General features: G+C 38.6%; 1 protein-coding gene across 2 annotated transcripts in view; it reads left to right on the forward strand.

Annotated features, from left to right (window-relative positions):
* The first annotated feature begins 4,650 nt into the window (after positions 1-4,650).
* The window catches only part of MYT1L (myelin transcription factor 1 like), a 386,408-nt gene continuing 364,203 nt past the window's right edge, over positions 4,651-26,855 (forward strand). The window contains exon 1 of one of the 2 annotated variants that reach the window (XM_065587748.1): positions 4,651-4,773. The gene's annotated coding sequence lies outside the window, so the exon portion shown is untranslated. Of the gene's footprint in view, positions 4,774-7,054; positions 7,331-26,855 lie in introns of those variants that run through there. The other variant, XM_042848749.2, reaches the window with a different exon arrangement.

The raw sequence follows: 26,855 nt of genomic DNA on the forward strand, positions 1-26,855 counted from the left end.
GGCGACATTTTCCCCCCTAAGCTTCTGCACACTAAGGAGAGTGAGAGAGCTTTTTCCCTGCAGTCTTCTTGAAGCCCCCTGATTTTTACTCAGTGTTGGTGGGTGTATTTAATTTTTTTTTAATCCCTGGAACGTGGGGTATCTTTTCAGTGTTCAGTGAAGAAAAAAAGCAGCCTTTTCTGGGTCTCTGTGGTATGCTTCTTACTCCTCATCCTTTCAAAGTTGTCGTGAGACAGGGCTGTTTCTTAACCATGCTGAAATGTCGTTATTGTGGTTAGTTTGTAATAGTTAATGGTGTAGGTGAAGGCTGTGTTTTATTCAGGGAGTTGATTCTAGGAGGGTGGCTATTGGTTTTTGCAGTTGTTCAATAGTTTATACTATCCATTGTTTGCTCTTTTCAAGTTCTTGCAGTGTTGCTGTGCAGATGAGATTGTATTGAACTACAGGCTAGTTAGTAAATATACTGAAGTCTGATTTCAGTGCACAAAAATGTGTTGCTGCATTAAGCATGTTGTTTATATAAACTTGCTGCATGTTGTACAGTACTTTTGATACGAAGATCCTGAGACAACTTCTGATACCCATAAAATACTTGAGCAATACAGCTATTCAAACACAATTAAATAAAAGATACTAAACTACGATGCTTTTTTATATAAAATATGATTTGAAGGCACAGTGACAGAAAAATAATGGATTTATACTTTTTAAGGTAATCACATAAAAGTTGCATTTTAAAGATAACTTTCTTAAATATTTCAAATCTACAATAGTTTGACATGGTATATTATTCCTAACATAGAACCAGCTTTACAAATAATGTTGATTCATTTAATATACCGTGCTGAAATCTTCATCCTCCCATACTTCAGTTTAAAGATAGTTCAGATAAGTACACCTTGAAGAAAATATTGTATAATGTAGAGCTACAGTCTATATAAACTTGGTGAAAATTATAAATATAATAAACATTGAAAAGTAGCTGAAGATTGTAAAAAGGAATCTGAAGTAATTAAAACTTACTCGTTAAGCAGATTCTCTTCCTGTACTTGTATTTGTGACTAGATAAGATTAAACAAAAGCAAGTCATTTTTTCTCTATTATGAACACTGTACACAATCTCAGGTAGACAAACTACCACCCAAAGTTTTGTTGCTTTTGTTTTTAACATTCATTTCCATAGAAGTGTTTGTAAGCTTAGGTTTTGGGTTTTTTTTTTAAATTACAAAGGTTTCAGATGGCTGACAATACTGTTGCTTTAAAAGGCAGAAAGTGAATTATGCAGCATTCCCTTTTTTGCTAATAAACATAATTGCATTTCAGTTATTTGCCATGTGCAAAGAAGCTTATTTCTAAATTTAATACTGCATAGTAACTCCTTGTAACACTGAAATGATCCTGGGTGCTGAATTTCAGAGGAAAAGAAGTTTCACTCGTATTCAGGTCAGTTACAATATGGCAGATCTCTGACTTGGACACAGAAAGGAAGTTCCACTAAATTATTTAATTAAAATTATACTTATTTTTGTTTTTGTTATAAGAACCAGTTTCCAATAGACCCAGTAGTAGATTATCATCATGATAACATGTGACTGCTAATATTTTAAAAGGTGCTGTTCCCCTCCCCCAAAATGTATCTTGTACCATAGATTCTTAAAGGGAATGACATTTATTTTTTGTTATCTGCCTTATTTATCATGCATATTCTATTTTGTGGCGGACGTTGGATTACAAAACTAATTTCACACTCAAAGTTGAACACAGTGTAGCTCTGATCGTTTGGGTGGATTGTTTGAAATTATGCTAGTTTCCACAATGGACTTCCACTGAAAGTAAGAGAAAAGTAACACGATACTGTGTATTAGCAGACTGTCTTGTAGCATGAACAGGTTGAGGTCTTTTTATTTATGTTTTCCTCTTGAATTGTTAGGATCTTCCAAAGGGAAATGGGTAAACTTCTGAAAAAGCCTAAGAGACAGCACAGTTGGTTCTCTCTCCCTGACCCCAAAAAGTTAATTATCAAGCTTGGTTGGATTCCTCCTTGCCACCCTGACATTTGACTACTGCTAATTCACTGATTAATCTCATTAATGTGATTATAGTAGGATTTGGAGTTGGCTGCCATTGTTCTGCAGACAGAGCTATTCAGCCCGAGCACTTGCCACCTCATTCAGTTTTGCTGTGATTTTTCAAAGGCTGGTTGAGTGAGCTATTGTGAAAGAGGTTTCTCTGCCTTTCCCTTTCAGCACCAGGAGCTGTCCGCTGCTGATAGCAATTACATTCAGCACTGACTGACTTCCTACTAGTTTACTGGCAATGTGAAAATGACTTACTTTCATCACCTTAATGATTCTGCTCATTGAGGTAAAAGCAAGAGACGCCTTTATGCTTTATAATGAGACAATATGAAGATGGCTGGGGTAAAAATATAAAATCTGTGCTCTTTAATGCTTCTTTCTTTCATTTTAAAAGCTGTCCTTGCATGCATTTTGTTTAGTCTGTGAAATCAACATAATACTGTAGTTTAAATAGTACTTCCTTGCATCCATGCAATTTTACTATCAAGATATAATGGCATTACAGGTGTTTTTATATTCAATGATGCCTCTTCAAAGTATTCCACAATGAGTTAATGCCACTCGTTTTTCTCCGTTTTACACGAATAAACATATATAGTATCAAGCTTAATTCTTCAACATTATGACTGTCCTCACTGGCACCAGCATCGATGGAAGCGTCCCTGCATTGCAAACCCCAGTTTTCAGGAGTTTGACATTGCTAAGCACTGTTTGACTGAAACTTGGTCTAAAAGATCTCCTGTTGGTGAATACATAATATAAACGACTTAGCCTGTTTTCGGTTGCAATAAAAATAATACAATCGTTTTCTGGTTTGAGATTGCTAAATCAGACTAGGCATGATTTGTTTAAAACAAGACATTTTGCATAGTATTAGTGCATGATCTGCTGCTATGCAGTTTGGTATGTGACTTTTATTATGTAAAGTTATATTGCTATCATTTAATAACTGGCTACTGCGCATGCGCAGTAACTTCTTTTGTCACATTTTTCTTTCATTCCTATTCTTTATGAACATGGCTCTATATTCAGAATTGAAGCCACACATTAAACTATGTTGCGGCAAGGATTGGTCATTACTTCAAAGAAACTATTGCGAACCCTTAAAATAAAAAATCTTTTACGTTAAAAGTGCCTCGCTGAAGAGCTGTTAATCTATTAAATAATGCATGTAAAATATCCCAGTACCTAGTAACACAATAGATTCCAACGATTCCTCTGCAGCCACTACAGTCCATTGGATGGCTAAGGCCTATTTTCAAAATTCTCCAAATACGTCGTCACAGAACCTACTTTAACCTTTTGTGGGGTTACTGTAAAGCCGACTTTCACACAATTGTCAACAGCGTACGTCAATGAAAACCTGCTCTTAAGAAAGAATAAATCTTTTCCTGTCACCTGCCTCCTCTCCTGCCTTCCCTCCTCCAGAAGTACTTTTACCCGCAATTGTTTTAGAAGGCTATACCTTTAATAAAGGACATAGGGAGGGCTGTATAGGAACAGGCTCTTACGGTGGCAGTCTAATTAAGGCTGCTGGTTGCTTCCCCCTTTCTAATAAATACAGGACTTTAATTCCAGCCTAACAGTAATAAGTTTGACTCGTGCATGAGTTATGCTTCCGGTAGTTTCCAAGAAACTACCGCTAGTGAGAAAGTAAATGAAATGGTAGGTTTTCCAGTATAGGTCAGCTGAAATTAGTTCACTTAACGTAGCTTTCAGAAAGAATACAGTGCTCTCTCATTAACGCCGCTTAACATCCCACTCCCACTACAACCCCCACCCTGAAGAGGCACAGGCTGTGGAAAGGGGAGGCATCCCAGACCATTAACACGATACCCTCACGTCTTAAGAGGACAATTAGGCCAATGAATCATCAGTCTCCCAGGTCATTTTCCACACTAGTCTTTTTTGTTTGTGTGCAAATGCTTCTAATTTATGCAGCTAACTCTGGGCTCCATCCTGCTCCCATGGGGCGGTTTTGGTACTGGCTTCCATGACAGCAGGACTGAGCCCTTTCTTTGCCTCAGCTCTAAATCTGAACAAGAATGTGAGGTTTTTGCCAGGTGCAAACGTTTTCCAGCCATTGCAAAGTTTGTAAACACCTGTCAGGAGGTATGTGCCTCAGCCTCATGCTAATACCATGTGGACAAGGTAAGGTGGCATGTCAACTTGTGGCATATGAAAAAGGACAGGTTTTGTGTTGGGCTGGGTTTGTTCCTCTCCCCCTCCCCCCCAAGGAAGAGGAAGTTACTGTAAAATGCTGAACCCAAAAGTGACCTCAAACAACAGAAGCTTATACAGGCTGTTTTTGGTGACTACCCTTTGACAGGTGTTTTTACATTTTGATTGTTATTTTTAATGGTGACTTAGTTCGCTTAAAAAAACCTAAAGCCACCCTCCTGCTGCTGCATAAAGCAGCAGACATGGTAGCTAGCACTCGCTTTCCGCCATAGAGGTCAGGAGAGGCGTTTCTCCTTGAGAAGCTGTCTCTGCTTCCTCTTTACTTTATGGAACAGCTTTCACTGTCTCGGCGTCTGCCCCTGCGTGTCGCACCTGCATTGCTCGAGCTTTCCGAATGTTTTCCCCATGGGTGCTCCTAGAGTGTTGCCCGTTCTAGGCGCCGGCGTCACGAGGAGTCCTGGGAGTGTAGGTAGATGTAATCGGAGATGACAGAGAAGAATTACAGAAAATACAGGTGTGTGTTGGGGAGGTGAAGGGAGGGGAGAGGAGAGACACACAAATCCTTTCTGCTTTATGGGAAAACACTCCACTTGCCACCCTCCCAATTAATGCAACCGATGGTTTTGCTTTTGCTAGCACGTTCCTCATCCTGTTTGCTGTGATTTAGCCCCTTTTCTAAAACCCCTCTCCCTTGTCAAAGTTTGTTATCCCTGTGGCTGCAGAGCGGCTGGGATGGCTCAAGATGCTAAGGGCTACTTACACACAGATAGGCTCCCCCCCCCCCCTTCAGACTGCAGCGTGATTTCTGGCAATGCTAGATGGGAAGGGAATTGTAACCTCTGTAGCAACCAACATGTCTGGTCTCAACACGTCAGCCAACAGACTCAGGCTTTAGAGGGATTACCTCTGAGGGCTGGGGGGGGAAAGGTGTTTCTTGCGATTTACCCCTTTGGTGTTCGGTCTCTGCTGCTGAAACAGTGGCCAGCATGGTCCCCCTCTGCAAGTCTGCAATGGTGCTGCTTGCAGAGAAGAGAGCATCACTGTAGGCAGCAAACTAACAGGGTGGAGGAACCGGGGGATTGCAATGAATGCCATGGTAATAAAGAGGGCAACCAAGTCAACCTGCGTCCGTGTGCGCCTGTTCATACGAAAAATAGCTGCTTGGCAGAAATAGATTTTGAAGGACGGCTTTTGCCTGGTAGCTGCTGACCATTTTACTGAGAGGTGCTCTACTTCTCTCTATATTGTATGGAGGGCAGGGTGCAGCAGGGAAGCCTGGGCTCCCTTGCAGCCAAGCCCCTTTGAGTATTTAAAGTGGGCTGCATTTTCCTTACCGTCGTTTTGTTAATAAATACATTTGGTTTGACTTTGTGTAAAGAGCGCTGCAGTTCTAGCTAGGTCACAAATATCAGCCTGGTACGAAAATGTCATGTTTAGGGGACAGATTTAAAGGGAGCCTTTACCCTCCTGATAACCTCATTCGGGAGCCCTGCCCCATATTTCGAGCGTTATACAGAAGTATTATTAAATAAGACTCTCTGTAGTGAAGCTTATTACCGTGTTGGGGGAAGGGAAGAGGGTTGAAAAGGGCTTTGTCAGGACAGTGAGTGTTATAAAGGGGGGGTGGGGGAGTGTACTAATTTGAGTGTCCCTTTGAGTGAAAAAGACCCTCTCCTTGATAATACAGCTCATTTACTAGTCTGAGGCAGCCAGAGCTACAAAATCAACCTGATTTTGCTGGCAACATTTTTGTGAAAGCCACATGCAAATTTAGTCTTTTGTATATGAGATAGTGTTTACATTTGATCTGTTTGTCAGATGAAAGTTTCCTTGCCCAAGTTTATATCATTGGTAGAAGCTTGGTAATCTTTCCAGCTGGAAATAGTTTATTTCCTTTGTTTTAAAAGAGAGAATATGGTGCTAGCTGGTAAAATAAATGAGGCTTCAGAAATTTGAGTTAACTCTATACACACTGGAAGGTAGTTTTAGTGGCAAGCAAATAACTTATATTTATTTTTAATTCATTTTAAAAACAGTAAACATTTAAAAGTGTACAGGTTTGCTGAATGTTCTAAGATTTCTTTTACCCAAGCTCCATTTTGCCATAGGATCAGAGCTAGAGGAGGTATTTTTAGATGCATCACCTACTCCTATCTGTTAACAGTCTGACTGGTATTTTCTGTTCCCATCTATTACATTAAATACAGCACTGCACATGATACACATTCTGTTCCAGAGATTTAGGGGCCTGTGGGTACAATGCAGGAAGCATTATAGTAGACAGCCCCAATCTTGTCTGACTATTGCAAGCCTAATAAACAGGAGAGTTAAAAAAATATTGGTTTTAAGCCAAAACTATAGCTGAAAAAATATCTTGCTTAGAGGTGAAGTCCCCCTCACGCAAACATTAGGATTTGGGAAAATGGATATGTTTTTTATTGCTTAAAGAATGCAGACTGAGAGAGGGTAAGTCAGCAATATGCTACTGATGTTATTCTGCTGCAGTAATGTGGTCTCTAAGGGAACTTGTTCTTGATGCATACTACACAGCCTAGGTTTTCTGTAGCCCACCGCCTGTCTGTCTGCTGCTTTTAAATGGAGGTTACAGCTGATCCATCAGCCACAGTGCTGCACGCATGCTCATCTTTTTTGCATCGTTTAGTGGTGTCAATTTATTAATTTCTGTCTTCTACTTCAGGCCCGTTGGTTTCCTGTCTAAAAGCATTATTACTTTTGTCCATGTGGCAAAATAATTAGCATACAGATGAGAAGTGATCCTGTCTCTGAGCCTCGGTAGCAAGAGAAGATGTGCAGTGAAAAGTTGATTGGATGAATGGAGAACAAATGGTGGGCGTTCAAAAGCATTAGAAGAGTTTTGTTGTCGTGGAGCAGGTTTGTCAATTTTCTGGGTGAATCTCTTAAGATGGAAGGCAGGGTGGCTGGTGCTGAAATGATTGCCTGACAGACTGTGGCCTAGTTTAAGGTGCAGAATTGGACTGCAATGCATAGATAATTCATTTGGACTACTTTGTTTTGCAATTCTTCAGCTTTTCCTTTGATATTCCCTCAAGGTAAATATGCTCTTTTCTCACTGTTATTGTTCTCAGGTCACTTTGCTCTTGTTCAGAAAGTGAAGGAAAGTTCAACTCTCTGGACACTAACAAAAGAATAGCCAATTTGCTATACTTTTTTGCTAAACTGCTCAACATATTTTCATATGCAAAGATCTGGAGATTATCTGAACTGTTCAGGGCAAGATCATGCTCTCTCTGAAGTCAGTGGGGAGTTTTGCCATTTATTTCAATGGGAGCAGGATCGAGCCCTTAGTGATTATTGTTTTCTGAAATTAGCATTTGCAAATTTCCATTATTAAATATATTTAATATTTGCTAGTACAATGTCCGTCCAGTAACAATAGTAAATGCTAGAAGTAATTAATTCTAACTGGTATGTATTTTCCTGGTTGGAATAAGATTGTAGTTTATTTACCAGCCAACTCACTAATGATTCTAAAACCCAAACTTAAGTTATAGATCTGCATATTGCTAGTGGGAGGAAAAAAAACATGATTTCTGTGTTGCTGAGAGAGGCTCTTTATTGAAGAGCAGGCTGAAATCAAAAACAAGAAAATAAATAAAAACAGCTTTTTAATTACTCAAAATTCTGCCAGAGAATACTGAACACTGAACATGAATAGAATCCTAGTTTTCTAATAGACCATCCATTGACATATATTTCTTACATAATTATAATGTTGTATATACTACAACATGGAGTGTTTTAAAAATTGGCTGAATTTGCTTCCCTCTCTGTATAGTCATTTAGGAATAGTTTTATCCTATTTTAATGGTTCTTAATCTCCTTAAAAATGGAGATTTTCATTTTAACTGACCTAATTTTTTAACTGCTGTTAATGTTAGGTAGAAATGACTATCCTTGAATTGTCTTTACATAGCTTTCTGACTATTGCAGAGCAGTTAAAGAATGATTGGCTTTCATTTTAGAGGCTTGTATTTTTAGGAGTCATCTTTAACTATTTTGCTTTGGAGAACAACAGTGAATATTTTCAAAGGGAATATAGCTTTTTATCTTTTTGGCATTTCATACTTGTGTAGTAGTTTATTTTCATAAAATACCAAACAAGCAGAAGAAGTCTTCACCATGCCAAAAACTCCAAACAAAAAATGTTGGAATAAACTATTCTCTCTTAACAAGTAGTGTGTAGTTGCTTTTGATCATTTCATAGTGTTTGTTCAAGTTTTGCATGCTTAGCTTAAACTTGGTTGTTAGGGTGAAGACAAGTAGTTAGAGTGTGTGTGTGTGTGTGTATATATATATAGTTTTAAACAAACTTACATTGAATTGCAGAATAAAATTATAAACATTAGAAAAACAAAGTAAGGTAAAACTACATACAGTGAAATGGAATCTAACTGGAAAAAAATCATGTTTGTCTCTAATGCTGGCTTTTTTTATTATATTCATTTATCAACTGAAACAAAGAAAAGAAATAAGTTACAACTGGCAGATCCAAAATTCAATAAATTTTAAGCTAATTTAAAAGTGTGAATTGATTTTATGATTAATTTACACCGTAAACTTTCTGGAGGATGAAATATTAAATTATTTGCATTTCAGTCTATCAGCATGAACTGGCAACACAAGGAGAATAGTTTGGTTTAGTATTTTCATCTGCAGTGGTTTCTTTGTCTTAGACTGTACTACTCAGGCATATTCCTGCATTTTTAAAGGGGCCCAAATTGTATCACAATAGTTTTTAGTTCACAGGATGACTTTCTTCTTCTCTGCAGTACTGCATCTTTTATGAATTGTAGAATCAAACTACTGTATGGATATAAAGACAAATAAAAGAGGAAGAGAGACTTAAAATATATTATTGGTTTATTATTTCTCTGGATTTATAGGCGACTAGTTTTTTTTCCCCCTTTTGGTTTCATTTCATTTTAATGGTAAAGAGCTGAGTATATAAAAAGGAACTATTTTAATCAAATGCAAATATTATTAGCAAAAATATCTTAAATATTGATTCAGGTGTTGAAACTTTGCTACATGATGGAGGGAAAAGTATTCTTCTGAATACTGTTTTGTTTCTGTGTAGCAATCTTGCTATAAACTAAGGCAGTGAAAATACAGAATTGTTATAGTTCCATCAGCATTTCCATAAGTAATCTGCATGTAAATTATTTTTTAAAATACATAATATATGCACATTTTAAAAATGAAGATTTCCTATGTCAGAACCTATTTCCTGATGAACTCTGAGTACTGTAGTTGTCTCACTGGTGGCAGAACAGTTTTTCAAGATTTTTGTACCACTGAACATTATTGTGGAAATGTTGCATGTAATTTTAATTGATTTGAACTAGATTAATGTTTGCATCACATAGGTCAACTTTGAATGCAATTGTGAAGCTCTTGATAGTATAATGCAAGAAAACTTCAAGGCTATAAATTACTTGCTGACTCCTCCGCCCCTTCCTCATCCTTCCTCCCCCCAGAAGTGATGAGAAGGCCTAATGATACTAATAAAGGCGGTTTAAATACCTATAGAAGTGCACTCAGATTTTCATGCAGTGAATCAGCATTCAGCCCATGTGTTGCACTGTTCTCTAAATAAAGCATGCTTTAGGTCAATAAGTCATGAGCAAAGCAAATATATTTAGTATGCTGAGAAAGAGATTTTCCCTATAGAATTTCTACAACATCTTGCTTTGATGAGAACCATCATGACCATCTTACTCCAAGTGAGAGCAGCAGATTTTAATGACAAAGAATTTAAGGGGGGAGGGAAACCTTAAATGGGCTCAGACAGTGAAAGCAGTAAGCATAGTTATAAGTTTGGGTTTTAAGTCTGATCAGACCTCAGATCAGATTTGTTGTAGAGTTACATTTACACTGAAGCTGAAAACACAGAGCACAGTCACCACGTAACAGTCCTAGCCAACCTGGTTGTGGAAGTAATCAAGGCTGCAGGGCACCCCATAGAGAGCCATCAAATCAAGTCTGCTATGGAACTGTCTGGTAGATTGTGAACATTCAGAAATCAATGTTGCATCTGCCAGTAGACCCTTTGGTTCACTGAAACTCCCACCTGTCTAATGCATCTGGGCAATTGGTTTCTGAAACCAGTTTCCTTCAGGATAAATTTAATACATCTTGAGGGTCAGGCATAAGGAAATTGATTATGAATTTGTCTGGTGCAGAGAGATAAACATCTGTAAGATCACAGATTTTTCAACCTACCCTGTGTTGGGGGGGCTATTATTTTGTGAATTATTTGAAGCCTACATTTCTCATACTTCATGCCAGCATGGCATTTTTTAATTAGGAAGTTGATTAAAAAGGGCATGGTATACTATGGATGCATGTTCATTTGGCAACACTCCAGCTGTTTCGGAGTCTGGGTCTATGGAAAGTATTGCTCATCACCAGTTGCAGTGGTGGGGAGAATCCGGGTAAGGCTGTGGACTTTTTAAAAATTACTTGCTCGGTAGGGTCTGAGAAGGCTGTTCTTTTGTTCTCACTCAAATTAAATCAAAAGAAAGACACACATTGACTTCAATGAATTTTGGATCAGGCCCTTGTGTATATATAGTAAGACTTTGGGCCAAATACATCTGTTTGGTATTACACCAATGATGAATTTAGCCCTTTAAGTTTAAGACCTAACAATATACTATAGCCTCCTGTGTGTTGTGGCTAATTAGGCTTTTTAAGGGCAGAATGTATAGGCAAATACTATAGATACAGTAATTCAGATGATCCTTCAGACTGATCAATGAATGGCCTATGTTTTCATTGGTCTCTGCTACAGGAATAGTTATACAAATCATCACACATTTCACAAAGACTGGGAGAATGGGGATATTTACTTGAACGAGGGCCAGTTTTTATTTAATCTGTGAATGGCTTGCTTTATTTTTCCAAGGGAAATTCCCTCTTCTCCCATTCTCTCTCACCAGGACAGGAGTATATTACCAAGGGAATAAAATTTTATGCCTAATTTTAGTGTTCTTCTGCCTAATGTGGTGTGAATAAGTGCTATGTTACAGCATTTAACCCTGTCCATCTTTGTCACTTCATGAACATTTGCTCAGTCCAAAAAAAAAAAAAAAAGAAAGAAACAAAACCCCCACAATGAAAAGACATCTCAGATTTCTTATTTGGATAAACTATGGAGAGTGATCTCTTTTTCACTCACAGCAAATGCTCTGGGATTCCTTTGTGCTGCAGCAGAGACTCACGCTTAAGGATCAGGGAATACCTTTTAAAGGGTTTCCCCTGCCCTCTTGTGCTGCTGACTGCCATTGGCTCATCCCTTTAATTCTTATCTCCTTCCCCAGAATGATTAGCTAAATCAAATGTCTTAATTTTCTGAATTTAAGAGTAGCTTATGCCAGTTTAGCTGCTAAGTAAGGAGTGCCAGAAGACAGTTTCAGGGATGCTGAATTATTCCTCCATTGTCTCAAGGAGTAAGAGGCCCAAGTTTGGATGTGAAGCTGTACGTGCTGCAAGGCTGGGAACAATACTGATGCCAGGGAATAAGTACATCTATAGAGAGCGATCATGATATTGAAACTGCTTTGGGGAGAACGTGTGTAGATTTCACAAGGAATGTAATTAAGTAAAATACCTTAAAAATATTTTAGAAACCATATTGATGAGCACAGACAAGGTATGTTGTATGAGTATTTTTAGAACTCTTGACATGTTTGTGGAAGCTATTGGGTATTATGGTTCCGGTGTAAAATTTTTGGTGTGCTTTGGTTATACGGCATATACTGATTGACAGAAGACCTCTTGACTATGTGTGTACAGACAGAAAGGCCTGTCTCATCGCTACTCATCTATGACCTTTGTGTGTGACATAAGCAGCATTGCCACCTTGTAGTGTAGTAGGCCAGTAGAATCTGTTTATGCTGTCCATTTGAAAGTAGAAAAATATAAACAAGACAAATGCAGAAGCTTCCACGTATATCAGAGCATTTTATATTATTATGTTATCATAGAGCCAAATCTAACTCAATTTACTTTGAAATCTGGAATTATCAAATCAATTGTAGCTGTTTATTCTGTCCAACCCTGCCAGTGACTAAAACTGACCTAGTGTTTCAATTAGTACTTAAACATACATTTAATGGTTACTTGCCTTTTTGAATATCAAAAAGATCAGTAGTAACTGATCCAAGAGGAGTTTGCCAGACATGAACCTTAGAATAAGGAGACACTTCTATCTACATAGCCATCTTAACAGAATTAAGGTCCCAATCCAGCTCCTATTAAAATCAATAAAAGTTTTGTCATTGACATTAGTGGTAGCAAAAGCACAATCCTCCATTGTTTAAACTTATTACATTAAAAATGTGTACAATAGAATTCAGTTTCTGAAACATGATTATTTTATTTGTGGTTTATCAATTGCATTGTTAAGAATCAGGTGCCTTCACCGGTTTGTCAGTTTGTCCAAAAAATATGAATTCTAACATTGAATTTGAAGTTTCATTACTGAATGTTTTTTCTGATAAATCATTATCATGGTTTTAGTAATTTAAAAAACAATCTTTCCCCGTGAGATCTCAACACCCATAATGCTAGCCAAGAAATGTTCTCCTGTCCTCTCCAGAGGCACGGTATTGCACCTGTTTACAAATAGACTGAACCACTAATGATCAAAACAGTGGTCTATTGAAAGGGTTAGTGTACTTGTATCAATAAATCAGCTTTTAACACCAGCAAGTAACTTTTTGTCCTTATTAAACATTTAATAAGTGATAGCTATTGAAGACTTCATGATAATTTCCTGATCATGGTTAGGACCTTATCTTGCTAGCTAATTAACCAGTACTACCAATCTCTCTCTCTCTCTCTCTCTCTCCCAGGGCCTCATAGTGCTCTTAAACTGTGTACAGACGATCCACTGACCTCATTAGAGCTTCAGTATGCAAATCAAGAGTGTTGGACTGCTCTTAGTAAATAAACAGTCATATGATATATCCTGCATGTGTATCATCAGAGACATGTATGTAGCAATGCATACCTCATGGCAGATTTGAGAGGTGATCCCACAGTTATGTCACAGAATGCGTATATGACATAATATTAATAATCACAAATATCTGCTGATATGTGGAGAGAATTCGTACTGTTTCAGAGAATTAGACGGTTGTTTATAGACAGTAAAAAAGACTATCCTTCATAACAGAGTAAGGCCCTGATTCTGAAAACATTTATGCACGTGAGTAGTCCCATTGAATTTAATAGGACTACTGACTTATAGTTAAGCATGTCTGTAAGTGTTTGCAGGATTGGGGACTAAGTGGTTAAGCCAGAGACCTTGCTACACCTTCTACCACCTCCAAGTCACTTGTGGGTTCCACAAAAATGAATTTCAGGTAGCTTGGGCTGGGATTAGACAGGTGCCAATAGTATCAGTGACTTCAAATTCTTAAATTCTTATTAGCTCTATTTTTGTTCTTACAATTGGGTTTTCAATAATCCCACTTCAGCAGAGAACCAAGGAAGAGGGACAGTGGGTCTTTGACGGTCTTCAACAGTATAAATATTTTTTTTCCCAGAATGGCAACCATCAATGTGATGGCTTGGATGCAATGACTATGGACTTTGCTTGAGGTGTAGATACCTGCAAGAGTTCTTGGTTTGCCCCTGCTCTTCACTGTATTACAGAGACAGAAAATAGTCTTGGATGCATCAGACTGCTTTAAAACAAGTTGCACATATCAAGTGATCCTGTCTTTTGGGCTGCTTTTCCATTACAAATGGCTTTGTAGATGGACTATCAGCACACTTCTTTTGGTTTGATCCTGATTTTCTTCCTTTCTGTCCCTTTTTTAGGCCATGGTATCTTATTTCAGCATGTCCTTTTTGATGCAGAACCCAGGATATATTCTGGAAATTGATGGTGGCACTGGAAGAAGTCTGCAAGTGCGGCTATCAAGAGAATTTCTAACACATGCTGCTAGCTATTCTTGTTCTTTTAACAGTTTCTTCAGCCAGCAGGGAAAGGCGGGGAGGAAGGGAGATATGGACAGGCTGCCCTTGGTGGTGTTAAATAGCATGACTTGATTTCTCAGATTGGTGACAAGCACTAACGCTTTTCTTCTGGATGTGTTTTCTGATTGGCACTGCCCTTAGAGACAAAATAGTATCAGAGGTGTTCGCGTAAGTCTTCTTACTAAGGTTTGCCTGATGAACCAAGAAAACCTGCTGAGCAGAGTGGTGTTTGAGACCATTCACTTCTGCTTTATGATTTCTCCCATTTGCTTAGTTTTCTTTGAGTCTGAAGTCCTGAGTCTTCCTTACAAGGTACGTTGTATAGTCATCTGCACTAGTGGAAAGTGGGTGTGGAATGACGTTAAAGCAGAAAGGCAGCACTTTATACCTACTTTGACCTCATGTAACTGGACTAGGTGGAGGGCAACTGAATATCTGCCTGTTAGTGCTTCTTTATCTTTTTCTTTTCTTTACAGACCAGTAACTGTCTGGGGCATGCGATTTTGCTGAAGTCTAGATCACAAGCACTAGATAAAACAAAAATAATATAAAATGTATTTCTCTTGTCTTTCACCTGAAGATTTCAAAGTGCTGCATGAATATGTATTCATTAACTAAGACTCACAATATACCTTTGGGATAGTTTATATTGTTTCTACCCTTTTTCAGATGGGTGAGAACTACAGCACAGCGAGGTTAAAGGACTTGCCCAAGACAGGTTCTACGCCAACTGCAATTGGCTTACTTAACTCGCCTTTCCCTACTCTGTTTTCTTAGTATCTTTTTTTACTTTGAGATAATTTGATTATTAAAGCACATTATGATAGAGGGAAATGGAACACTCCTACCTAATATGCCTTAATTACATGACAAAACCAAACATTTGCTCTGGGGTAAGGATTTGAGACTATTACAAATGCTGATGGAATCAATAGTGTAGTTGCCTAGACAACACAGGTAATGAAATATTTTGGGTGGGGTAGTTTATTTAGCTATTACGTCATGCAATGATGCATGCTTTGGGGCAGAAACTGTGTCTTTATATGTGTTTATAAATACCTAGCATAAGTGGCCCTGGTTAGGGTGTTATTCCAATGAAACCAACACAAAGACCTAAGACTACAACGCAACTTTTTTTTTTTAAGATGATCAGCTACCAAAGATCAATTTCAGAAATAGAGAATAAGTAGGAAAATGCATATTTCTTATTTACCATGTGATGGCATTGATAACAGAGTAGCTTTGGATATTGCAGTGAAATGAAATCAATGTCCAATGTTCCATGACAATATAGATACACTATGGCTTTTTAGTACAGAAGCAGTAGCACTTTTTCATTAAACTCATCTAATGGACCCAGTGTCAAAATCCCACGCATCTATTGTTATTAAGCTTCCTAATAACAGTCCCACACCCCAAACAAACACATCTATATTTTTGTGGCAAAATACATTATCAGAAGATAATACTAGTCCATTCTCGTGTGTCACTAAGACCTGGCCTACACCTAAAGCTTAGGTTGATCTAGCTACGGTGCTCGGGATGTGAAAAATTCACACCCCAGAGACATAGTTAAACCAATTTAAGCCCTGGCGTAGACATTGCTAGTTCAATGGATGGCTTCTTCCATTGACCTAGCTACCACCTCTTGAGGGGGTGGATTTATTACAATGATGGAAAACCCCTTCTGTCACTGAAGTAAGTGTGTACACTGCAGTGCTGCAGCTGTGCAGCTGAGGCGCTTGTAGTATAGACATAACCTGAGAGCTCTCATAGCCAGCACTATAATTAATTGTAGGGGACTTATGAGAAACAAATTAGTCACTATTTCTTCTTTTGTTTTTGTGCAGCAATGAAGATTTTGCAGTCCGTGCATCTTGTGACATTGCACTGAAATTATATTTGCGATGTTACTATTATCAATTTGAGCATCTTCATGTGCTCAGCTCTGTCCAAACAGAAGGATCCTGCAAAGGGACTCATCCATATTGACACTGATACCCACACATAGTCCCATTGCAATGATGGAAGCTCTGTGCAGGTGTAAAGTCAGCATGGGCAGATTACTTTGTAAGATCTGACCTATATTAGACAGACAATACAGTGCAGACACATCAGGCACTGGAATACTAGGTGATATTCAAAACTCATAGTGGTGCAGATATCACCTTTTAAAAACTTGAGGTTGCAGAACCCCAGGGAATAAAATAATTTGAAGAGGAATTAATTGAAAAGAAGGTGGTATTTTGTTCCACAAAGAGCAAGAAGGGAAATATAAAAAGATAAAAATTGTGATCAGAAGGGTTGTGCCACTTCACACAACCAGAACAAATGTTTCAGTAGACATTTCCTGTACCAGGGTCTAGAATTACAAAGTCAGAATTCCTGCACTTTCCCAATAAAGCCTTAAGCACCACCTAGAGTGGCTCTTTAACAAAGTTAGGGAACCATATTTTAAATATGAATGATCTAACTGGACTGGTTTCCAACATGGGTTGGCTCACCATTGGCAACAGGGTCAAACTCTGTTAGAGCTGAGTTAAAACCTGACTTGCGTCTACTGATGGGCATGTTGGACTTGTCTAAGATGGTTGGACAAAACATGTCAAAACCAAAACTGATTTTTAAAGCAGGTTCCCTAACTGTGTATAAGGCCTAGGACCAGATCCTCTGCTGGAATAAACTGACATAGTTCCATGGACTTCAATTTGTCCTAGTATGGGTAGTTTTCTAGTATGTCTTCAAAATATCCCTAAAGGAGCAAAAATTCTTAGGTAAAACACAGCTCAGGTCCCTCTAGATGAAGTGTTCTGTTTTTTACCATGCCCCCTTTCTCTTTTTCCTAAAAATCATCTGGGGAGGAAAGATTAATCTTTTCTATGGTATCTCACATCTACTGCACTGAAAATAATATTGTAGGAATCAATCCTGCACTGGCAGGGAGATATTCTGGTTGGCTTCATTTGTCTCCTCCATCTTAAATTCCTTTCATGGAATCACAGAAGTTAAAGTATAATGAGGCAGTATGAAAAACAGTGTGAATCCAAGAGAGGGATGGGATAAAATGAGCAAAAAACCCCAAACAAACCCAGTTCTATCTGGTTTGTTTGTATTAAGGGGAATGCAAGTTTGTTATAAGTCAAGCCTGTTGTAGAGCAGGGGAAGCAGGTTAATTCCAGTGCCTCACTATCAAAACACCATGTCCTACTTCTTACCACTTTCCTTTGTATTGCTATTGGTTGATGCTGAGAATTCACAGAATCAAGTTGTAGGGACTATACAAAGCTGCCTAATACAAAAAGAAAATGTAAACTGTATGGTGCTGCTTGATTTGCTGTGTGATGTGTACAGGTAGGTTCATTGCACTGTAGAGAGACACAATACTTGACTTAGTCACAGCTAGAGAAGATTAAGGGCCAAATTCCTCTCCCTGTAACACCAATGTAAACCCAGAGTGTCCCCACTGATATCAGTGGGGTTTCTCTGGATGTACACTGCTGTTACTGAGAGAAGAATTTCACTCTAAGTGTGGCTTATCAACTCTTGTGGAACAATATTGTACTCTGGCAGAAGGCTGGGTATGAAGGTAAAATAGAGTTATATGATATTATAGCTCAAGACCAAATAAAAGGAAAAAAAAAACAGGTTTGGGGTTTTATTTAAAAGATTTTATGTTTTGGAAACTAAAAACTTGGAACCTCCTTAAAAAGACAAAGCCTCTTTCACACAATCCCAAAAGCAGCCCCCTACTAGTATTCTAAGGCTACATCTTCACTGACAAAAAGAGGTGTGGTATTAGCTATCTTACTGTAAAAACATAATATAATATATATGGAGATATACCTATCTCAGAGAATTGGAAGGGATCCCGAAAGGTAATAGAGTCCAGCCCCCTGCCTTCACTAGCAGGACCAAGTACTGATTTTGCCCCAGATCCCTAAGTGGCCCCCTCAAGGATTGAACTCACAACCCTGGGTTTAGCAGGCCAATGCTCAAACCACTGGAAGCAAGGCATTTTAGGGTAAATTAAAAACCTGTGGCACCAAGTCTTAGAGCCCAGGTCAACTGATTTGGGATGATGGGGCTCGGGCTGCGGGGCTAAAAATTGGAGTATAGACATTAGGGCTTGGGCTGGGGCCTGGGCTCTGAGATCCTTCCCACATCATGGGGTTTCAGAGCCTGGGCTCCAGCCGGAGCCTGGACGTCTGCATTGCAATTTTTTGCCCTGGAATCCAAGCCAGCTGACCTGAGCAAGTCATGGCCAGGCCACGGGTCTTTTATTGCAATGTAGACATAACCTTAGTTTTACCACGAGGTCAACCACAGGGAGGGGGTATAGTGCTGAGTTTGCCTAGTTACCTCGTGGTAAACACTACAAGTGCCTTGTCTTCACGTAGGATTTTACAGTAAGATAACTGTCATGCATTAGTTATCTTGCTGTTTTAAAAAAACAAACAAACAAAAAAAAAAACACACCCCAACTCCTCACCCAGAGAAGGCAAAGCCTGAGCTGGTTTAGAGTAGCCGGGTCCAATAACCTCTCATCCTTGTTTTACACCCTGGTGTAACTCTCTGCTGAAATCAATGGCCTTAATCATGATTCGCACCAAAGCCCATGAGAGGAGAAGCAGGCCCATTGTCCGTAATGTTAGTTACAGCAGCTTTAAGTGCTGGTAGGTGAGGTACAAGTAATGTCATGTGCTTTGTACACAAGTGGGCAGGTTTATCTGTGTTTGGAATTACTGAATATGAGTTCTTCCAAAACCAGTTCAGCCTGTTATACAGTATGGTTTATATTCTGGGCCCTGTATACTCTGCAACACATTGGACTTGGTATCTGTGGTAATACTCTTTTGATTTCTGCTGTACATGAGCGATATACTCTATGGCAAAATTCTACAGCAGCATTGGTTGATTATAGAATCATTCCAGAGTATATGTTTACAAAAATAAATAAATATATTCATTGAAATAAAAGTGTAGGAATATGCCACTGGACCTTTATAGGCTGCAAAAAGCTATTATTATATGATCATTCTTGGGATATGAAGTGCAAATGTTGGCTTTTTGCACCCCATACATCAGATTTGAGCACAGGCAGGAGAAAACACCACTGGAAGGAACGTCGTTATTTGGTTGTCCATATGGACTAGTAAAAATAATTTGAAATAAAAAAAATCTTAATAATCAGGAAAATTTCTGGACGGGATGGGATGATTTTTAAAAGGAAAATGGGGACGCGCATGCAGGAAGGGGAAAATCTGTCCCCTATCATGGCTTAATCTCCTAGAAATGTGAATATTCTTAAAAACCAAGGAAAGTTTTGGAGAAATAAAATATTATTACAAGGCTACAAAATATTGTTCAAGCCGACTAAATACAAAATTTATAGAACAGAGACACCTTCATTCAAAATTTAAAGGCAGGCTTGGCAAAATTTTGATTTTTTATTGTTTTATAATTTGGACAGATAACAACATTGATTATTTTTAAGCTTTTTTATTTTTATTGATTTTAAAGTTTCATAGTTGTGGGAAATTATGGAAGAGGTAAGTCAATAACTATTTAATGACAGTAGTTGAGATTCAAAAAGTTAAAGCTTTATAACTGTTAAAACACAAATTGGCAACTTTGCATGTAAAAATACACAAAGTAAATATCCTTAAATCAATAAATTCTCAAGCTGCATTTTTCTTTGGTTATCTGTAAATTTTATTATTGATGGAAATACTTTTTTTTGGTCAGTTTGTGTGTTCAGTGAAATTGCTGTTTACCAACATTTACCAATAAAAATTGAAACCTTCCAAGTCTAGTTAAAGGTAATAGCTAAGGTCCCAACCAGCAAAACCTAAAGCACATGCATAGTTTTTACCCTGTTAGTGGTCCCATTGAAATCAACTTTCAAATTAATTCCTTCCTCAAAGCTCATTTGAAGTCATTGGAACTTATTATTTAAAATCTCTACTGTGGTAGAGCTTAGAGACATCAGCCAAGTCAGAGCCCCATTGAGCTCGGTCTTGTGCAAATATATATAGCAAATGACAGTCTCTGTCCCAAAGAGTTTACAGTATAAAAGACAAGATATGATGAGATAAAGAGGTGATGGAGGTGAGTGTGTGTGTGTGTGTGGGGGGGGGGGGGGAGGACAGGGTAACAAAAATAATAGGACACGTTAGCATATGCCCAGTTCTTAGCCAATCTATAGCTCACTACTTGCCGGGTGAACTATGAATGTGTTTAAAGTTATGCACATACTTAAGTGCTCTACTGGACTTGGTCTTGTATGCATTTAAAATAAAAAAGAGGCTCAGTTTCTGGGACAGTAACTCTGCAGTGATATGCTTCCAGCAGGGTTCCACTCTGACTGCAGCAGTAAGCTGTGAGAAGGAGGATTCTGTGTCTGGTGTTTACAGTTTTGTCAGATCCCAATTGTCAGGTGACCAGATGTCCTGATATTACGTGTTTTGTCTTATATACTCAACTATTCCCCTCACTTCCTAAAATAAGTGTCCCAATTTTTCACACTTGCTATCTGGTCACCCTACCCCATTGTGTACTTTTAATTGAAACAACTTATGGTAGTAAGTCTACACCCATTAGAGAGTATTTGCGGGACTGGGCCCTTATCCTTTAGATTAGTGAGGAAGAAAAGTAAGCAGTAGAATTGGTGGAGAGACATAGAACACAATGGCAGTTGAAATTGTTGCAAATCTGAAAGCATCAAGGATTTCTGCAACAGAAGGAGAATTTCTGTGGCAGCTGAAACAAATGGTAAATCATGTGGCAGATTCTGTAGCTGCACATTTGCAGCAAACAAAGGTGCCTGTTTACATTGGTGCTCTAGCAGTATACTAGAGACAAAGACTTCCTTGGAGGAGCTTGTTGTGTTCACACTACAGAATCCTGTATAAAAATTGTGCTGGAATCGAACTGTATGAGCCTATCAGAGTGCAGTAATGCTGTATATGTTAACAGTGCATAACTGTAGTGTTTTTTCCAGTTATGCAATTCTCTGCATATTGATTGGTTCTGAGAGTCTGATTTGAATTATCACAGTACAGCTATTGCTCAATAACCATGCAGCAGATGGGAATCTGTACTCGGATAGTGCAGGCAGCCCAGAGTACAGGAACCTGCATTTACATTACAAATACTTCAAAATTTCTGTACCATGAATCGCAAATCTCTGTATTTTATTGGCTACTATAAATCCTCTGTTGTGATTGGCTCCTTTAATCGGAATTCTTAACCAGTGTGCCAGCCAGAAACCCCCACATCTGCATCTCGTTCCCTCCAGCTGAAGCCGAAAACCACAAAATGCATGTGTCACAGAAGGAAAAATAAGCCCAAAGAAAATGTCTGTCAAACCATTGAAAAGGTGGAAAATTAACCCTTCCACTCCTCTTTGAATCAACGTCACTCCTTACCGACTAGCAAGGCTATTACTTCTGTTTGTTTACATTGGGAAGGACACAACTTGGAACATAACATAAATAAAATCTTTCTTTCTTTCTTTTTCTTTCCACTTATAAAAATGTACACGTGCTGTAGTGTTCAGTCTGAGAGAAGAGCCATGCTGATCTCTGGGGAGGGAAGGGGGTAGACTGCAGGAAGATGAGGCAGGATTTATTTAGGGTGAGCGTGAAGAGGAAGAGCTCTTCCTGTGGTTTTGCAGGCCACATTGCTGGGTTTTTTCTTCCCTTTCCTTTTATTATTTGAATATTTAATAAAAATCCATATCACAACAGTAGCATAAGTGTTGCTTCCTGTGTAAGTATGCAGTAACCATGACCAGGGCAAATAAGCTCTGGAGGAAATTCTGGTCCCAGGGGAGTTTTGTCATTGATTCCAATAGGGCCAGCATTTCATCCTCTGAGTCTAAAGTTCTCAGGGTTTTTCAGACCAGTTTAGTTATTACCTTCTGAAAAGGAAACACTCTTATGTGCTTGTTATGTTGTAAATACTTCTGTGAATTTTCATGTTCAGGTGAGGATGTGGTTTTATGGTGAAAACAAATAAACGGGGTCAAGACCACTCGGCTGTATTTCTAGATCTGACACCGTCTGATTCAGATGAATCAACCTGTCCAGAGACCCTATCTTTGGCCTGATTCAAAAGTCCATTAAAGTCAATGGATAGACTCCTGTTGACTTCAATGGACTTTAGGAACCTGAGGTGTAGAGCACCTGGTTCAATCTATAAAAGTTATAAGGACAATGCTTAGCACAGAGAGTGTTGTGTGGCTTAATTAAGTTTCTTCTAAGTTCTTTGATGATAGACAAGAGTCACAGCTATTGAGTGTAAGCTCTTATGTTCTGATATAACACAAAATAGTGGATTTCCCTTCCTTGTTTTCCTCTCTTTCCTCCCCTCTATCTGTCTTTAACTATATCCCCTTCTCCCTGGTGGGGTGGCTAAGAGAGGCATTCATTTGCCAAATGAATTCCCTCCTCTATGCTGCTTGAAAAACATTTTGGGCCTGACCTAAAGCCCACTGAAGTACTTGGAGAGACTCCCATTGACTTCAAAGAATTTCAGCTCTGATTCTCTGTTTAGCTGTCCTGGGGAAATGTTTGCCATTATCAATTATCCACATATTTTACTTAAGCTGTTTTTGCTTTTTCAGTAACTTCTTTTGCCCATGTGCGATGGCGTTTCATTTATATGGCAGTGACATTTAACGCCCCTGCCCGTAAGTTACGGTATGTAATACAAGCAAAAGTAATACTGTAAAGTTAAATCTATTCTGTCCTGTTTCTACCCTGCAGAAAGTCATAAGGTTTATTGAGATGGCATGGGTGTAACTAAGGGCAGAATTCAGTCCTTAGAGCTTATATGATTGCTACCATATCAGCACTTTTTGTGGAATGGGAGCCAGACTGATCAGCAGAATCAGGGTGTTCGCTCTCTGAACAGCGCATTATGCTTCAACCTCCTGGGGTTGGGGAGTATTTCAGAACAGCGGTTAGGTCACACTACAACAGGGAAAGGATGATCCCTGCACTCCAGCCCGCACAAGGAGAGTTTAGGCTTCTGCTTCAGACAATGCTCTTCAACGTTTCTGCTGTTAGGAGCATAGGTGTTGCAGTGACATGTGCATGAGGACAAGGGATACTGGAAACGTAAGAGAAAGGGCTGCAAAAGAGAAACCATGTTCTTAACATGAGCTTTAAACAGGCAGCATTTTGTAAGGGCCCCTTTTTAAAGAAACTACCCTTGCCTTGCTCTTGCACAATACTGGGGTTAACAGTCGTAGAAAGAACAAATGCTTGTCTCTTTTTATAATGAATTCATCTTTCATTTACCAATGGACATTTTAGAAGTCGAAATTTCTTTTAGAGATTAAAAATCAAATCCTTCCACTGTGTGAAGGGACCTCTTGAGGTCCCTTCCAACCCTGATATTCTATGATTCTATGAAATGTATGTATAAATCATGGCTTGCTGTACTCAAATATTCACTGCTGCTCAGTTTTATTTTGAAGGCAGGTACATTTTAGTGGTCCATAATTTAGGGAATGATTAGTAGCAGCTAGTCTCAGGGGGGAGGGATAGGTCAGTGGTTTAAGCATTGGCCTGCTAAACCCAGGATTGTGAGTTCAATCCTTGAGGGGACCACTTAGGGATCTGGGGCAAAATCAGTACTTGATCCTGCTAGTGAAGGCAGGGGGCTGGACTCAATGACCTTTCGAGGTCCCTTCCAGTTCTAGGAGATAGCCTATCTCCATATATTATTATTATTATTATGTTACAGGTGGAAGCTGTGCAAACTTCCTCACAAACACCACTAGTGCACCTCCCTGCCATGCCAAACTCCTGCTCTGTAGGCCACGCCTGAGCAGAGACTGACAGCGGTTTTGTGATGTAGGTAAAGCCAAGGACTTAGAGCAAGGTCTCCACACTCATTTACACTTTTCTGATAAACTGGATCTGGCCCAAGTCTCTAGAGATGAAACACTAATGTATTAAATCACCTAGGCTCTGAGCAAGACTGCGGTGCATGCCATCATATCTATACAGAGCTTTGAAGAAATAACCAGATCATACAGGGTTTTCTGCACACACATGCTCGCTACTAAAATTTGATAGAGAAAGGGGCAGTTTCAGTAGAAAACAAAGGGCTGGACTCTGCAAAGTGAATCACTTTATACAGAAGAATAATCCCACTAGGACCACTTGTGTGTAAAGTTTCATTTGAAAGGGCTAAATCTTGTTCAGACCCTACTCCCAATGAGGGGAGCTTTCCTCCAGTTTGTCAGACTGGTATGCTAGGCTATGCAGTCCTGACTTCTGGAGCCTCTGAATGTAGTTGTCATCTTTCTATCAGGCCTCCAAGAATTCTGGTTACTGTGTATGTCCCACACAAGCACAGCAAAGGCTGTCATAGCCCTGGCAACAATAGTTCCAACAGAGTAACCTGATGGGAGAGATGGTAAATTCATTCAGAGTAATCCCTGTATTACAGGTGCAGGTGAGTGGGGGATGGAAGATTAACATAAGGGCTAGACTAGCCCCAATTGCTCTTGAAGTGTCTTTCAGCTCATTGGACTCCCATCCTTATTGACTGTGAGAGAGCTCCATTTCTGAGCTGTGCTGGCGTGGGTCATTGAAGGTATGAAATCAGACTCCACCAGTGTAAGGAGCGGATATTGTGGCTGCTGCCCACAGAGACAACTTTCCTCTTCAGAATTTGATTTCCATGAGCACAGAGCCAAGTCAGGTGCAGAGCTCCAGCCAGGAACTGGTCTGGCACAGTGTACTTTTCTTAAAGACCACTAATTTGAGTCCCTGGAGCTGTCTGCCTCCCTAGAGATGAGTAAAAGATGTGTTAGTCAATATAAGCTGACACTAACTACTGGAATGTTCATATATCAGCATTCAGTGACAGGTCTGGTCTTCATTATTTAACATCCCACACAAGTTTGCTTCAAAAATAGAAGCTCCCTCTTCTCCCCACTTTCCAACATTTCAAATGAAAAATGGTCATTGATGTGCTAAAGGAGTTGTGAACTCAAACACTGGGTTACAAGGGCCACTCTTTCCCTTTGTGTCTCTTTCTACTCAACATTGTTAATGTTAGGTTTGAAAGGATTAGATTTTTATTAGTAAATGTTGATTTCACCATGCACACACACAAATTGATGGAAAAATAATTCCTTTGATGATAGTACAAATTTACTGATAGGCAAAGTAAGAAAAATGCTGTTTGAGAACTTGTTAGAGTTTGATTTGAGGAAATTTACTTTGTATATTATGACGTGATGATAACAGTTTGTGTTTTAATGGTTATAAAGCTTAAACTTTTTGAATCTCAACATCTACTGTCATTATATAATTATCTGACCTCTCCCCTGTAATTTTCTGTAACTGTGAAAATTAAAATTGATAAAAATCTAACAGTTTAAAATTCATAATTTTGTGCAATTGTGAAAATGTAAATCAATAAATATCTAAATTCTTAAAAATACACTGATATTTTCTGTCAAAATTATAACAAAAAGAAAATAAATTGAGTTCTGCCAAACCTAGTTAATGTCAACACAATACTGTCAGGTTGGTTGAAAATACATTACTTAGTTCATTAATATCTTGTCTTTAACGTGCAAGGCTCTTGTTAACAAAGTTATGTTTTCAGTTTGAAATAACACATTATGTTCTGCAGCTATGAAAAAATTCACTGATTAATTTCCCAATTTTGTATGTACATTCTATAAGCCAGAAATTTTGGTCTATGTAGAATGGAGGTAAAATGTTTGACACAAACTTAGAGTATTACAAAGATTATTGTTTAGTTAGATTAATCATGATAATAAAATAATTATTTATAAAGAAGAAACAATTGTTATTAGAGCTGATTGGAAAATGGATATTTTTCCACAAACAGTTTAGATTTTTCAGCAAAAAATCAACCCCCCACCCCCAATTTTTTTGGCTGGAAACTTAAAATTTTCATTTGTAAATGCCACCATGGTGCCTGATGGGAGTTGTAGTTCAAATACCTCATGTCCTTATTCTCCGGGCTACCAGGTCAGACTACCTCTCCAATGAGATCACCACTATAAATGCCAATTTTTTCTTTCTGAATACCTGTGTATAAAATGAGTTTTCTGTCTGAAAGTCTGACACTCCTTTTTTCTTCTCCCAAAAGTTCAACGGAAAGCCAATGTTCTTAGCTGTTTTATGAGTCCCACAAAATGTGATTCCATCTGACAGGATGATTTTGCTGTCAATTAGAATATTCTCTCACAGTTCAGATTCCTTCCACCCCAGCTCCCTCCCCCCCAAAAAACACATTATGTTGCACATAATGAAAATATTTGTAAACATCCTTTCCTTCCCCCCCCAAAAAAATTATTGGCACTTATTTATGTCTTTGTAATTTTACAGTGTAGTATCCTTAGTGTATTATCATAAGAACATAAGAGTTTTTCCAACTGGAATGATACAAACATACACGTCTAGATAATACTTAGTCCTACCATGAGTTCAGGGGACTGGAATAGATGACCTCTCAAGGTCCCTTCCAGTCCTATGGTTCTGTGATTCTAAGTGTGAGGGGAAGATC

This window comes from Chrysemys picta, chromosome 3 (assembly GCF_011386835.1).
Source record: "Chrysemys picta bellii isolate R12L10 chromosome 3, ASM1138683v2, whole genome shotgun sequence".
Classification (NCBI taxonomy): Eukaryota; Metazoa; Chordata; order Testudines; family Emydidae; genus Chrysemys; species Chrysemys picta.